This window comes from Hyla sarda, unplaced genomic scaffold, assembly GCF_029499605.1.
Source record: "Hyla sarda isolate aHylSar1 unplaced genomic scaffold, aHylSar1.hap1 scaffold_597, whole genome shotgun sequence".
Taxonomy (NCBI): Eukaryota; Metazoa; Chordata; class Amphibia; order Anura; family Hylidae; genus Hyla; species Hyla sarda.
In genome coordinates this window covers 168474-181858 of record NW_026610611.1, presented here as the reverse complement: position 1 = coordinate 181858, position 13385 = coordinate 168474, and the positions used below count along the sequence as shown (strand labels likewise).

Sequence of the window (13385 nt, the reverse complement as noted above, 5' to 3'; positions counted from 1 at the left end):
AGCAAAGGAGAGATGTTGTTTACACCTAGTGATGTCAGTGGTATTGAGTGACATCACAGCACAGTGCTAAGGCTCCTGGGCCTGGACACAGCAGCGGCTGCAATATCTCAACGGAGAATACGTTTATATATATGTGTGTGTGTGCGCGTATATATATATATATATATATATATATATATATATATATATATATATATATATATTTCTCCGCCGAAATCACTTTTAAACCCATTTCCACCTTTTTTTCCCTTCTCTTCCTCTTACTTTTTTTTCACGTTTTTTTACGTTTTTCTCCTTTTCGCCTCTTTTCTGGGCGTATTATTCTTCTTTTTCTTCTTTTTTTTCGTCTAATGCATACCCCATCAGTGCAGCAATGCTTATTCAATACCGCCAGCAGATGGAGACACTGGGGGATAATTTTCTAAGGATTTATACTGATTTTTCCTGTCTGAATTTGTCGCACAGAAAGTTGCAGGCCAAATATGTGTGACATTTCTGCGACTTTAGCTTCTAGAGCATTTTTACAACATTATACATAGGTGCTGAATACATAAAAAGCGACTGTTCAGCGACAGACAAGTCGCATCGGCTGAAAGTAGGCCAGAATGTCAGTCCATGTTGGAGCAGGTTTAGATACAGTCTAAAGTATAGATCTCAAAGTCTGTGCACAGAATTTAGCAAGGGCCTCGCACCTTCTGATGCATCAGGTAGGTGCACAATAGCATAGCCTAACCCTCTGTACTTTGGTCTATATTGATGCGGGACATAGACAGCCAGCTGATGACCAATCCATTAGTGCAATGGATGGCTGGAAGCATTTGTCTTTGCCTTTGCAATACCACAGAAGCAATGCATGGTCAATGTACAGCAATGACACACCTGTGTGAACAGCCAGGAGAACCCCCCCCCCCCCATGTTATGTTACATAGTTACATAGTTAGTACGGTCGAAAAAAGACATATGTCCATCAAGTTCAACCAGGGAATTAAGGGGTAGGGGTGTGGCGCGATATTGGGGAAGGGATGAGATTTTATATTTCTTCATAAGCATTAATCTTATTTTGTCAATTAGGAACATTCAGCACCCACCCGCTATCAAGGCAGCTGCCTATCATGTCATGCCCTACCTGCACAGGTGTGCTGGCTACTCAAATGATCCAATTAAGGAGGCCATTTAGTCAGCAGCAGCAGAAGTCCTGTGCCTGGACGCTCCAACAGCGGCCAGACACAAGCAGAAGCAGAAGCAGCAGAAGCAGCAGCAGCACCACCTTTTGTTTTTTGGCTGCAGCAGCAGCAAGGCCCACAGGGCTGGCTAGCTGGCTAGCCAGCAAGCAGGTAGCAATGAAAGTAGGAATCTTTCTTTTTAACCCTGTAAGGGGGTGGTGCACTGTACCCGAAGATACTGCCATATCGGGTCAATGCATAGGGCGACGGAAGCAAGCTTCGAAATCGGCCCCCGTTCTCAAAAATCCATTTAATATATGGTCCCCAGATAGGGGACGTATCAGATATTAAACTGATAAGAACAGATACTACACTTGATCTTAGCCAAAAGGCCGAGAAGCGATAACCGTGAAAGGGGCGGGCCCAACAAGGTGCCCTTCATGGGCACTATCACTGCTTGCTGTCAGGGAGGCTGCCAGACAATTTTCCATGCACACTCTGGGCTGGGGGGCAGTCAACCACCAGTACACACAGCAGAACCTAAACCCATACCATTATTGCTAAGCAGCAAGACAGGGGCCCATTGCACTCCCACGGGGCCTTTTTAAATGCAATCCATAACCCGGATTTGCCAGGAACCCTTCTTACTCCTCCTACTTGCATGTGACACTGGGCTTAGGATCTGCATAGGAAACACACACACAAGCACACACCTACCTTTGTTGCCTGCAGATGCCTCCTTGGCTGTCCCCAAACGGTATCAAACCAACACCCACGGGAAGCTGTAAGCATAGAGGACATGCCTGCACCCCATTGGACTTACCTGTGTGGGTTAAATCCGGGTTATTTGACAACCTATGGCGGTCATGGTTCTGCTCAGGCAGAGCAGTGCTGATGCTCCTCATAAAGCTGTCGCTGCTGTGAAGGTTCTAGGTGACATCACAAATCCCTATGGTTACATACACAACAAAGCTGGGTTGTTGTTGTTTACACTCTGCAAGGCCTGTGGAAGTGAGTGACATCATAGCACTGTAGTTCTGAGGGTTCTAGATGGATGCAACAATCTCCTGTTGCTTCTATGAAGGCCATAATAGACGACATCACCAAACAGCTCCATAGTCACATACACAGCAAAGGAGAGATGTTGTTTACACCTAGTGATGTCAGTGGTATTGAGTGACATCACAGCACAGTGCTAAGGCTCCTGGGCCTGGACACAGCAGCGGCTGCAATATCTCAACGGAGAATACGTTTATATATATGTGTGTGTGTGCGCGTATATATATATATATATATATATATATATATATATATATATATTTCTCCGCCGAAATCACTTTTAAACCCATTTCCACCTTTTTTTCCCTTCTCTTCCTCTTACTTTTTTTTCACGTTTTTTTACGTTTTTCTCCTTTTCGCCTCTTTTCTGGGCGTATTATTCTTCTTTTTCTTCTTTTTTTTCGTCTAATGCATACCCCATCAGTGCAGCAATGCTTATTCAATACCGCCAGCAGATGGAGACACTGGGGGATAATTTTCTAAGGATTTATACTGATTTTTCCTGTCTGAATTTGTCGCACAGAAAGTTGCAGGCCAAATATGTGTGACATTTCTGCGACTTTAGCTTCTAGAGCATTTTTACAACATTATACATAGGTGCTGAATACATAAAAAGCGACTGTTCAGCGACAGACAAGTCGCATCGGCTGAAAGTAGGCCAGAATGTCAGTCCATGTTGGAGCAGGTTTAGATACAGTCTAAAGTATAGATCTCAAAGTCTGTGCACAGAATTTAGCAAGGGCCTCGCACCTTCTGATGCATCAGGTAGGTGCACAATAGCATAGCCTAACCCTCTGTACTTTGGTCTATATTGATGCGGGACATAGACAGCCAGCTGATGACCAATCCATTAGTGCAATGGATGGCTGGAAGCATTTGTCTTTGCCTTTGCAATACCACAGAAGCAATGCATGGTCAATGTACAGCAATGACACACCTGTGTGAACAGCCAGGAGACCCCCCCCCCCCCCATGTTATGTTACATAGTTACATAGTTAGTACGGTCGAAAAAAGACATATGTCCATCAAGTTCAACCAGGGAATTAAGGGGTAGGGGTGTGGCGTGATATTGGGGAAGGGATGAGATTTTATATTTCTTCATAAGCATTAATCTTATTTTGTCAATTAGGAACATTCAGCACCCACCCGCTATCAAGGCAGCTGCCTATCATGTCATGCCCTACCTGCACAGGTGTGCTGGCTACTCAAATGATCCAATTAAGGAGGCCATTTAGTCAGCAGCAGCAGAAGTCCTGTGCCTGGACGCTCCAACAGCGGCCAGACACAAGCAGAAGCAGAAGCAGCAGAAGCAGCAGCAGCACCACCTTTTGTTTTTTGGCTGCAGCAGCAGCAAGGCCCACAGGGCTGGCTAGCTGGCTAGCCAGCAAGCAGGTAGCAATGAAAGTAGGAATCTTTCTTTTTAACCCTGTAAGGGGGTGGTGCACTGTACCCGAAGATACTGCCATATCGGGTCAATGCATAGGGCGACGGAAGCAAGCTTCGAAATCGGCCCCCGTTCTCAAAAATCCATTTAATATATGGTCCCCAGATAGGGGACGTATCAGATATTAAACTGATAAGAACAGATACTACACTTGATCTTAGCCAAAAGGCCGAGAAGCGATAACCGTGAAAGGGGCGGGCCCAACAAGGTGCCCTTCATGGGCACTATCACTGCTTGCTGTCAGGGAGGCTGCCAGACAATTTTCCATGCACACTCTGGGCTGGGGGGCAGTCAACCACCAGTACACACAGCAGAACCTAAACCCATACCATTATTGCTAAGCAGCAAGACAGGGGCCCATTGCACTCCCACGGGGCCTTTTTAAATGCAATCCATAACCCGGATTTGCCAGGAACCCTTCTTACTCCTCCTACTTGCATGTGACACTGGGCTTAGGATCTGCATAGGAAACACACACACAAGCACACACCTACCTTTGTTGCCTGCAGATGCCTCCTTGGCTGTCCCCAAACGGTATCAAACCAACACCCACGGGAAGCTGTAAGCATAGAGGACATGCCTGCACCCCATTGGACTTACCTGTGTGGGTTAAATCCGGGTTATTTGACAACCTATGGCGGTGATGGTTCTGCTCAGGCAGAGCAGTGCTGATGCTCCTCATAAAGCTGTCGCTGCTGTGAAGGTTCTAGGTGACATCACAAATCCCTATGGTTACATACACAACAAAGCTGGGTTGTTGTTGTTTACACTCTGCAAGGCCTGTGGAAGTGAGTGACATCATAGCACTGTAGTTCTGAGGGTTCTAGATGGATGCAACAATCTCCTGTTGCTTCTATGAAGGCCGTAATAGACGACATCACCAAACAGCTCCATAGTCACATACACAGCAAAGGAGAGATGTTGTTTACACCTAGTGATGTCAGTGGTATTGAGTGACATCACAGCACAGTGCTAAGGCTCCTGGGCCTGGACACAGCAGCGGCTGCAATATCTCAACGGAGAATACGTTTATATATATGTGTGTGTGTGCGCGTATATATATATATATATATATATATATATATATATATATATATATTTCTCCGCCGAAATCACTTTTAAACCCATTTCCACCTTTTTTTCCCTTCTCTTCCTCTTACTTTTTTTTCACGTTTTTTTACGTTTTTCTCCTTTTCGCCTCTTTTCTGGGCGTATTATTCTTCTTTTTCTTCTTTTTTTTCGTCTAATGCATACCCCATCAGTGCAGCAATGCTTATTCAATACCGCCAGCAGATGGAGACACTGGGGGATAATTTTCTAAGGATTTATACTGATTTTTCCTGTCTGAATTTGTCGCACAGAAAGTTGCAGGCCAAATATGTGTGACATTTCTGCGACTTTAGCTTCTAGAGCATTTTTACAACATTATACATAGGTGCTGAATACATAAAAAGCGACTGTTCAGCGACAGACAAGTCGCATCGGCTGAAAGTAGGCCAGAATGTCAGTCCATGTTGGAGCAGGTTTAGATACAGTCTAAAGTATAGATCTCAAAGTCTGTGCACAGAATTTAGCAAGGGCCTCGCACCTTCTGATGCATCAGGTAGGTGTGCACAATAGCATAGCCTAACCCTCTGTACTTTGGTCTATATTGATGCGGGACATAGACAGCCAGCTGATGACCAATCCATTAGTGCAATGGATGGCTGGAAGCATTTGTCTTTGCCTTTGCAATACCACAGAAGCAATGCATGGTCAATGTACAGCAATGACACACCTGTGTGAACAGCCAGGAGACCCCCCCCCCCCCCCCATGTTATGTTACATAGTTACATAGTTAGTACGGTCGAAAAAAGACATATGTCCATCAAGTTCAACCAGGGAATTAAGGGGTAGGGGTGTGGCGCGATATTGGGGAAGGGATGAGATTTTATATTTCTTCATAAGCATTAATCTTATTTTGTCAATTAGGAACATTCAGCACCCACCCGCTATCAAGGCAGCTGCCTATCATGTCATGCCCTACCTGCACAGGTGTGCTGGCTACTCAAATGATCCAATTAAGGAGGCCATTTAGTCAGCAGCAGCAGAAGTCCTGTGCCTGGACGCTCCAACAGCGGCCAGACACAAGCAGAAGCAGAAGCAGCAGAAGCAGCAGCAGCACCACCTTTTGTTTTTTGGCTGCAGCAGCAGCAAGGCCCACAGGGCTGGCTAGCTGGCTAGCCAGCAAGCAGGTAGCAATGAAAGTAGGAATCTTTCTTTTTAACCCTGTAAGGGGGTGGTGCACTGTACCCGAAGATACTGCCATATCGGGTCAATGCATAGGGCGACGGAAGCAAGCTTCGAAATCGGCCCCCGTTCTCAAAAATCCATTTAATATATGGTCCCCAGATAGGGGACGTATCAGATATTAAACTGATAAGAACAGATACTACACTTGATCTTAGCCAAAAGGCCGAGAAGCGATAACCGTGAAAGGGGCGGGCCCAACAAGGTGCCCTTCATGGGCACTATCACTGCTTGCTGTCAGGGAGGCTGCCAGACAATTTTCCATGCACACTCTGGGCTGGGGGGCAGTCAACCACCAGTACACACAGCAGAACCTAAACCCATACCATTATTGCTAAGCAGCAAGACAGGGGCCCATTGCACTCCCACGGGGCCTTTTTAAATGCAATCCATAACCCGGATTTGCCAGGAACCCTTCTTACTCCTCCTACTTGCATGTGACACTGGGCTTAGGATCTGCATAGGAAACACACACACAAGCACACACCTACCTTTGTTGCCTGCAGATGCCTCCTTGGCTGTCCCCAAACGGTATCAAACCAACACCCACGGGAAGCTGTAAGCATAGAGGACATGCCTGCACCCCATTGGACTTACCTGTGTGGGTTAAATCCGGGTTATTTGACAACCTATGGCGGTCATGGTTCTGCTCAGGCAGAGCAGTGCTGATGCTCCTCATAAAGCTGTCGCTGCTGTGAAGGTTCTAGGTGACATCACAAATCCCTATGGTTACATACACAACAAAGCTGGGTTGTTGTTGTTTACACTCTGCAAGGCCTGTGGAAGTGAGTGACATCATAGCACTGTAGTTCTGAGGGTTCTAGATGGATGCAACAATCTCCTGTTGCTTCTATGAAGGCCATAATAGACGACATCACCAAACAGCTCCATAGTCACATACACAGCAAAGGAGAGATGTTGTTTACACCTAGTGATGTCAGTGGTATTGAGTGACATCACAGCACAGTGCTAAGGCTCCTGGGCCTGGACACAGCAGCGGCTGCAATATCTCAACGGAGAATACGTTTATATATATGTGTGTGTGTGCGCGTATATATATATATATATATATATATATATATATATATATATTTCTCCGCCGAAATCACTTTTAAACCCATTTCCACCTTTTTTTCCCTTCTCTTCCTCTTACTTTTTTTTCACGTTTTTTTACGTTTTTCTCCTTTTCGCCTCTTTTCTGGGCGTATTATTCTTCTTTTTCTTCTTTTTTTTCGTCTAATGCATACCCCATCAGTGCAGCAATGCTTATTCAATACCGCCAGCAGATGGAGACACTGGGGGATAATTTTCTAAGGATTTATACTGATTTTTCCTGTCTGAATTTGTCGCACAGAAAGTTGCAGGCCAAATATGTGTGACATTTCTGCGACTTTAGCTTCTAGAGCATTTTTACAACATTATACATAGGTGCTGAATACATAAAAAGCGACTGTTCAGCGACAGACAAGTCGCATCGGCTGAAAGTAGGCCAGAATGTCAGTCCATGTTGGAGCAGGTTTAGATACAGTCTAAAGTATAGATCTCAAAGTCTGTGCACAGAATTTAGCAAGGGCCTCGCACCTTCTGATGCATCAGGTAGGTGCACAATAGCATAGCCTAACCCTCTGTACTTTGGTCTATATTGATGCGGGACATAGACAGCCAGCTGATGACCAATCCATTAGTGCAATGGATGGCTGGAAGCATTTGTCTTTGCCTTTGCAATACCACAGAAGCAATGCATGGTCAATGTACAGCAATGACACACCTGTGTGAACAGCCAGGAGACCCCCCCCCCCCCCCATGTTATGTTACATAGTTACATAGTTAGTACGGTCGAAAAAAGACATATGTCCATCAAGTTCAACCAGGGAATTAAGGGGTAGGGGTGTGGCGCGATATTGGGGAAGGGATGAGATTTTATATTTCTTCATAAGCATTAATCTTATTTTGTCAATTAGGAACATTCAGCACCCACCCGCTATCAAGGCAGCTGCCTATCATGTCATGCCCTACCTGCACAGGTGTGCTGGCTACTCAAATGATCCAATTAAGGAGGCCATTTAGTCAGCAGCAGCAGAAGTCCTGTGCCTGGACGCTCCAACAGCGGCCAGACACAAGCAGAAGCAGAAGCAGCAGAAGCAGCAGCAGCACCACCTTTTGTTTTTTGGCTGCAGCAGCAGCAAGGCCCACAGGGCTGGCTAGCTGGCTAGCCAGCAAGCAGGTAGCAATGAAAGTAGGAATCTTTCTTTTTAACCCTGTAAGGGGGTGGTGCACTGTACCCGAAGATACTGCCATATCGGGTCAATGCATAGGGCGACGGAAGCAAGCTTCGAAATCGGCCCCCGTTCTCAAAAATCCATTTAATATATGGTCCCCAGATAGGGGACGTATCAGATATTAAACTGATAAGAACAGATACTACACTTGATCTTAGCCAAAAGGCCGAGAAGCGATAACCGTGAAAGGGGCGGGCCCAACAAGGTGCCCTTCATGGGCACTATCACTGCTTGCTGTCAGGGAGGCTGCCAGACAATTTTCCATGCACACTCTGGGCTGGGGGGCAGTCAACCACCAGTACACACAGCAGAACCTAAACCCATACCATTATTGCTAAGCAGCAAGACAGGGGCCCATTGCACTCCCACGGGGCCTTTTTAAATGCAATCCATAACCCGGATTTGCCAGGAACCCTTCTTACTCCTCCTACTTGCATGTGACACTGGGCTTAGGATCTGCATAGGAAACACACACACAAGCACACACCTACCTTTGTTGCCTGCAGATGCCTCCTTGGCTGTCCCCAAACGGTATCAAACCAACACCCACGGGAAGCTGTAAGCATAGAGGACATGCCTGCACCCCATTGGACTTACCTGTGTGGGTTAAATCCGGGTTATTTGACAACCTATGGCGGTGATGGTTCTGCTCAGGCAGAGCAGTGCTGATGCTCCTCATAAAGCTGTCGCTGCTGTGAAGGTTCTAGGTGACATCACAAATCCCTATGGTTACATACACAACAAAGCTGGGTTGTTGTTGTTTACACTCTGCAAGGCCTGTGGAAGTGAGTGACATCATAGCACTGTAGTTCTGAGGGTTCTAGATGGATGCAACAATCTCCTGTTGCTTCTATGAAGGCCATAATAGACGACATCACCAAACAGCTCCATAGTCACATACACAGCAAAGGAGAGATGTTGTTTACACCTAGTGATGTCAGTGGTATTGAGTGACATCACAGCACAGTGCTAAGGCTCCTGGGCCTGGACACAGCAGCGGCTGCAATATCTCAACGGAGAATACGTTTATATATATGTGTGTGTGTGCGCGTATATATATATATATATATATATATATATATATATATATTTCTCCGCCGAAATCACTTTTAAACCCATTTCCACCTTTTTTTCCCTTCTCTTCCTCTTACTTTTTTTTCACGTTTTTTTACGTTTTTCTCCTTTTCGCCTCTTTTCTGGGCGTATTATTCTTCTTTTTCTTCTTTTTTTTCGTCTAATGCATACCCCATCAGTGCAGCAATGCTTATTCAATACCGCCAGCAGATGGAGACACTGGGGGATAATTTTCTAAGGATTTATACTGATTTTTCCTGTCTGAATTTGTCGCACAGAAAGTTGCAGGCCAAATATGTGTGACATTTCTGCGACTTTAGCTTCTAGAGCATTTTTACAACATTATACATAGGTGCTGAATACATAAAAAGCGACTGTTCAGCGACAGACAAGTCGCATCGGCTGAAAGTAGGCCAGAATGTCAGTCCATGTTGGAGCAGGTTTAGATACAGTCTAAAGTATAGATCTCAAAGTCTGTGCACAGAATTTAGCAAGGGCCTCGCACCTTCTGATGCATCAGGTAGGTGCACAATAGCATAGCCTAACCCTCTGTACTTTGGTCTATATTGATGCGGGACATAGACAGCCAGCTGATGACCAATCCATTAGTGCAATGGATGGCTGGAAGCATTTGTCTTTGCCTTTGCAATACCACAGAAGCAATGCATGGTCAATGTACAGCAATGACACACCTGTGTGAACAGCCAGGAGACCCCCCCCCCCCCCCCATGTTATGTTACATAGTTACATAGTTAGTACGGTCGAAAAAAGACATATGTCCATCAAGTTCAACCAGGGAATTAAGGGGTAGGGGTGTGGCGCGATATTGGGGAAGGGATGAGATTTTATATTTCTTCATAAGCATTAATCTTATTTTGTCAATTAGGAACATTCAGCACCCACCCGCTATCAAGGCAGCTGCCTATCATGTCATGCCCTACCTGCACAGGTGTGCTGGCTACTCAAATGATCCAATTAAGGAGGCCATTTAGTCAGCAGCAGCAGAAGTCCTGTGCCTGGACGCTCCAACAGCGGCCAGACACAAGCAGAAGCAGAAGCAGCAGAAGCAGCAGCAGCAAGGCCCACAGGGCTGGCTAGCTGGCTAGCCAGCAAGCAGGTAGCAATGAAAGTAGGAATCTTTCTTTTTAACCCTGTAAGGGGGTGGTGCACTGTACCCGAAGATACTGCCATATCGGGTCAATGCATAGGGCGACGGAAGCAAGCTTCGAAATCGGCCCCCGTTCTCAAAAATCCATTTAATATATGGTCCCCAGATAGGGGACGTATCAGATATTAAACTGATAAGAACAGATACTACACTTGATCTTAGCCAAAAGGCCGAGAAGCGATAACCGTGAAAGGGGCGGGCCCAACAAGGTGCCCTTCATGGGCACTATCACTGCTTGCTGTCAGGGAGGCTGCCAGACAATTTTCCATGCACACTCTGGGCTGGGGGGCAGTCAACCACCAGTACACACAGCAGAACCTAAACCCATACCATTATTGCTAAGCAGCAAGACAGGGGCCCATTGCACTCCCACGGGGCCTTTTTAAATGCAATCCATAACCCGGATTTGCCAGGAACCCTTCTTACTCCTCCTACTTGCATGTGACACTGGGCTTAGGATCTGCATAGGAAACACACACACAAGCACACACCTACCTTTGTTGCCTGCAGATGCCTCCTTGGCTGTCCCCAAACGGTATCAAACCAACACCCACGGGAAGCTGTAAGCATAGAGGACATGCCTGCACCCCATTGGACTTACCTGTGTGGGTTAAATCCGGGTTATTTGACAACCTATGGCGGTGATGGTTCTGCTCAGGCAGAGCAGTGCTGATGCTCCTCATAAAGCTGTCGCTGCTGTGAAGGTTCTAGGTGACATCACAAATCCCTATGGTTACATACACAACAAAGCTGGGTTGTTGTTGTTTACACTCTGCAAGGCCTGTGGAAGTGAGTGACATCATAGCACTGTAGTTCTGAGGGTTCTAGATGGATGCAACAATCTCCTGTTGCTTCTATGAAGGCCATAATAGACGACATCACCAAACAGCTCCATAGTCACATACACAGCAAAGGAGAGATGTTGTTTACACCTAGTGATGTCAGTGGTATTGAGTGACATCACAGCACAGTGCTAAGGCTCCTGGGCCTGGACACAGCAGCGGCTGCAATATCTCAACGGAGAATACGTTTATATATATGTGTGTGTGTGCGCGTATATATATATATATATATATATATATATATATATATATATATATATATATTTCTCCGCCGAAATCACTTTTAAACCCATTTCCACCTTTTTTTCCCTTATCTTCCTCTTACTTTTTTTTCACGTTTTTTTTACGTTTTTCTCCTTTTCGCCTCTTTTCTGGGCGTATTATTCTTCTTTTTCTTCTTTTTTTTCGTCTAATGCATACCCCATCAGTGCAGCAATGCTTATTCAATACCGCCAGCAGATGGAGACACTGGGGGATAATTTTCTGATTTTTCCTGTCTGAATTTGTCGCACAGAAAGTTGCAGGCCAAATATGTGTGACATTTCTGCGACTTTAGCTTCTAGAGCATTTTTACAACATTATACATAGGTGCTGAATACATAAAAAGCGACTGTTCAGCGACAGACAAGTCGCATCGGCTGAAAGTAGGCCAGAATGTCAGTCCATGTTGGAGCAGGTTTAGATACAGTCTAAAGTATAGATCTCAAAGTCTGTGCACAGAATTTAGCAAGGGCCTCGCACCTTCTGATGCATCAGGTAGGTGCACAATAGCATAGCCTAACCCTCTGTACTTTGGTCTATATTGATGCGGGACATAGACAGCCAGCTGATGACCAATCCATTAGTGCAATGGATGGCTGGAAGCATTTGTCTTTGCCTTTGCAATACCACAGAAGCAATGCATGGTCAATGTACAGCAATGACACACCTGTGTGAACAGCCAGGAGACCCCCCCCCCCCCCCCCCATGTTATGTTACATAGTTACATAGTTAGTACGGTCGAAAAAAGACATATGTCCATCAAGTTCAACCAGGGAATTAAGGGGTAGGGGTGTTGGCGCGATATTGGGGAAGGATGAGATTTTATATTTCTTCATAAGCATTAATCTTATTTTGTCAATTAGGAACATTCAGCACCCACCCGCTATCAAGGCAGCTGCCTATCATGTCATGCCCTACCTGCACAGGTGTGCTGGCTACTCAAATGATCCAATTAAGGAGGCCATTTAGTCAGCAACAGCAGAAGTCCTGTGCCTGGACGCTCCAACAGCGGCCAGACACAAGCAGAAGCAGAAGCAGCAGAAGCAGCAGCAGCACCACCTTTTGTTTTTTGGCTGCAGCAGCAGCAAGGCCCACAGGGCTGGCTAGCTGGCTAGCCAGCAAGCAGGTAGCAATGAAAGTAGGAAATCTTTCTTTTTAACCCTGTAAGGGGGTGGTGCACTGTACCCGAAGATACTGCCATATCGGGTCAATGCATAGGGCGACGGAAGCAAGCTTCGAAATCGGCCCCCGTTCTCAAAAATCCATTTAATATATGGTCCCCCAGATAGGGACGTATCAGATATTAAACTGATAAGAACAGATACTACACTTGATCTTAGCCAAAAGGCCGAGAAGCGATAACCGTGAAAGGGGCGGGCCCAACAAGGTGCCCTTCATGGGCACTATCACTGCTTGCTGTCAGGGAGGCTGCCAGACAATTTTCCATGCACACTCTGGGCTGGGGGGCAGTCAACCACCAGTACACACAGCAGAACCTAAACCCATACCATTATTGCTAAGCAGCAAGACAGGGGCCCATTGCACTCCCACGGGGCCTTTTTAAATGCAATCCATAACCCGGATTTGCCAGGAACCCTTCTTACTCCTCCTACTTGCATGTGACACTGGGCTTAGGATCTGCATAGGAAACACACACACAAGCACACACCTACCTTTGTTGCCTGCAGATGCCTCCTTGGCTGTCCCCAAACGGTATCAAACCAACACCCACGGGAAGCTGTAAGCATAGAGGACATGCCTGCACCCCATTGGACTTACCTGTGTGGGTTAAATCCGGGTTATTTG

At 46.0% G+C, this 13385-nt stretch overlaps 6 non-coding genes across 6 annotated transcripts; all 6 read right to left on the bottom strand.

Annotated features, from left to right (window-relative positions):
* Window positions 1-1376: 1376 nt before the first annotated feature.
* LOC130340529 (U2 spliceosomal RNA) lies at window positions 1377-1567 on the bottom strand. Its single transcript, XR_008880632.1, has one exon. It is a non-coding gene; the product is annotated as a U2 spliceosomal RNA (small nuclear RNA).
* Window positions 1568-3656: 2089 nt separating this feature from the next.
* LOC130340527 (U2 spliceosomal RNA) lies at window positions 3657-3847 on the bottom strand. Its single transcript, XR_008880630.1, has one exon. It is a non-coding gene; the product is annotated as a U2 spliceosomal RNA (small nuclear RNA).
* A 2095-nt stretch (window positions 3848-5942) lies between these two features.
* On the bottom strand, window positions 5943-6133 carry LOC130340526 (U2 spliceosomal RNA). Its single transcript, XR_008880629.1, has one exon. It is a non-coding gene; the product is annotated as a U2 spliceosomal RNA (small nuclear RNA).
* A 2088-nt stretch (window positions 6134-8221) lies between these two features.
* On the bottom strand, window positions 8222-8412 carry LOC130340525 (U2 spliceosomal RNA). Its single transcript, XR_008880628.1, has one exon. It is a non-coding gene; the product is annotated as a U2 spliceosomal RNA (small nuclear RNA).
* Window positions 8413-10467: 2055 nt separating this feature from the next.
* On the bottom strand, window positions 10468-10658 carry LOC130340523 (U2 spliceosomal RNA). The gene has a single exon (XR_008880627.1). It is a non-coding gene; the product is annotated as a U2 spliceosomal RNA (small nuclear RNA).
* Window positions 10659-12748: 2090 nt separating this feature from the next.
* Window positions 12749-12939, bottom strand: LOC130340551 (U2 spliceosomal RNA). Its single transcript, XR_008880652.1, has one exon. It is a non-coding gene; the product is annotated as a U2 spliceosomal RNA (small nuclear RNA).
* Between the last annotated feature and the right edge of the window lie 446 nt (window positions 12940-13385).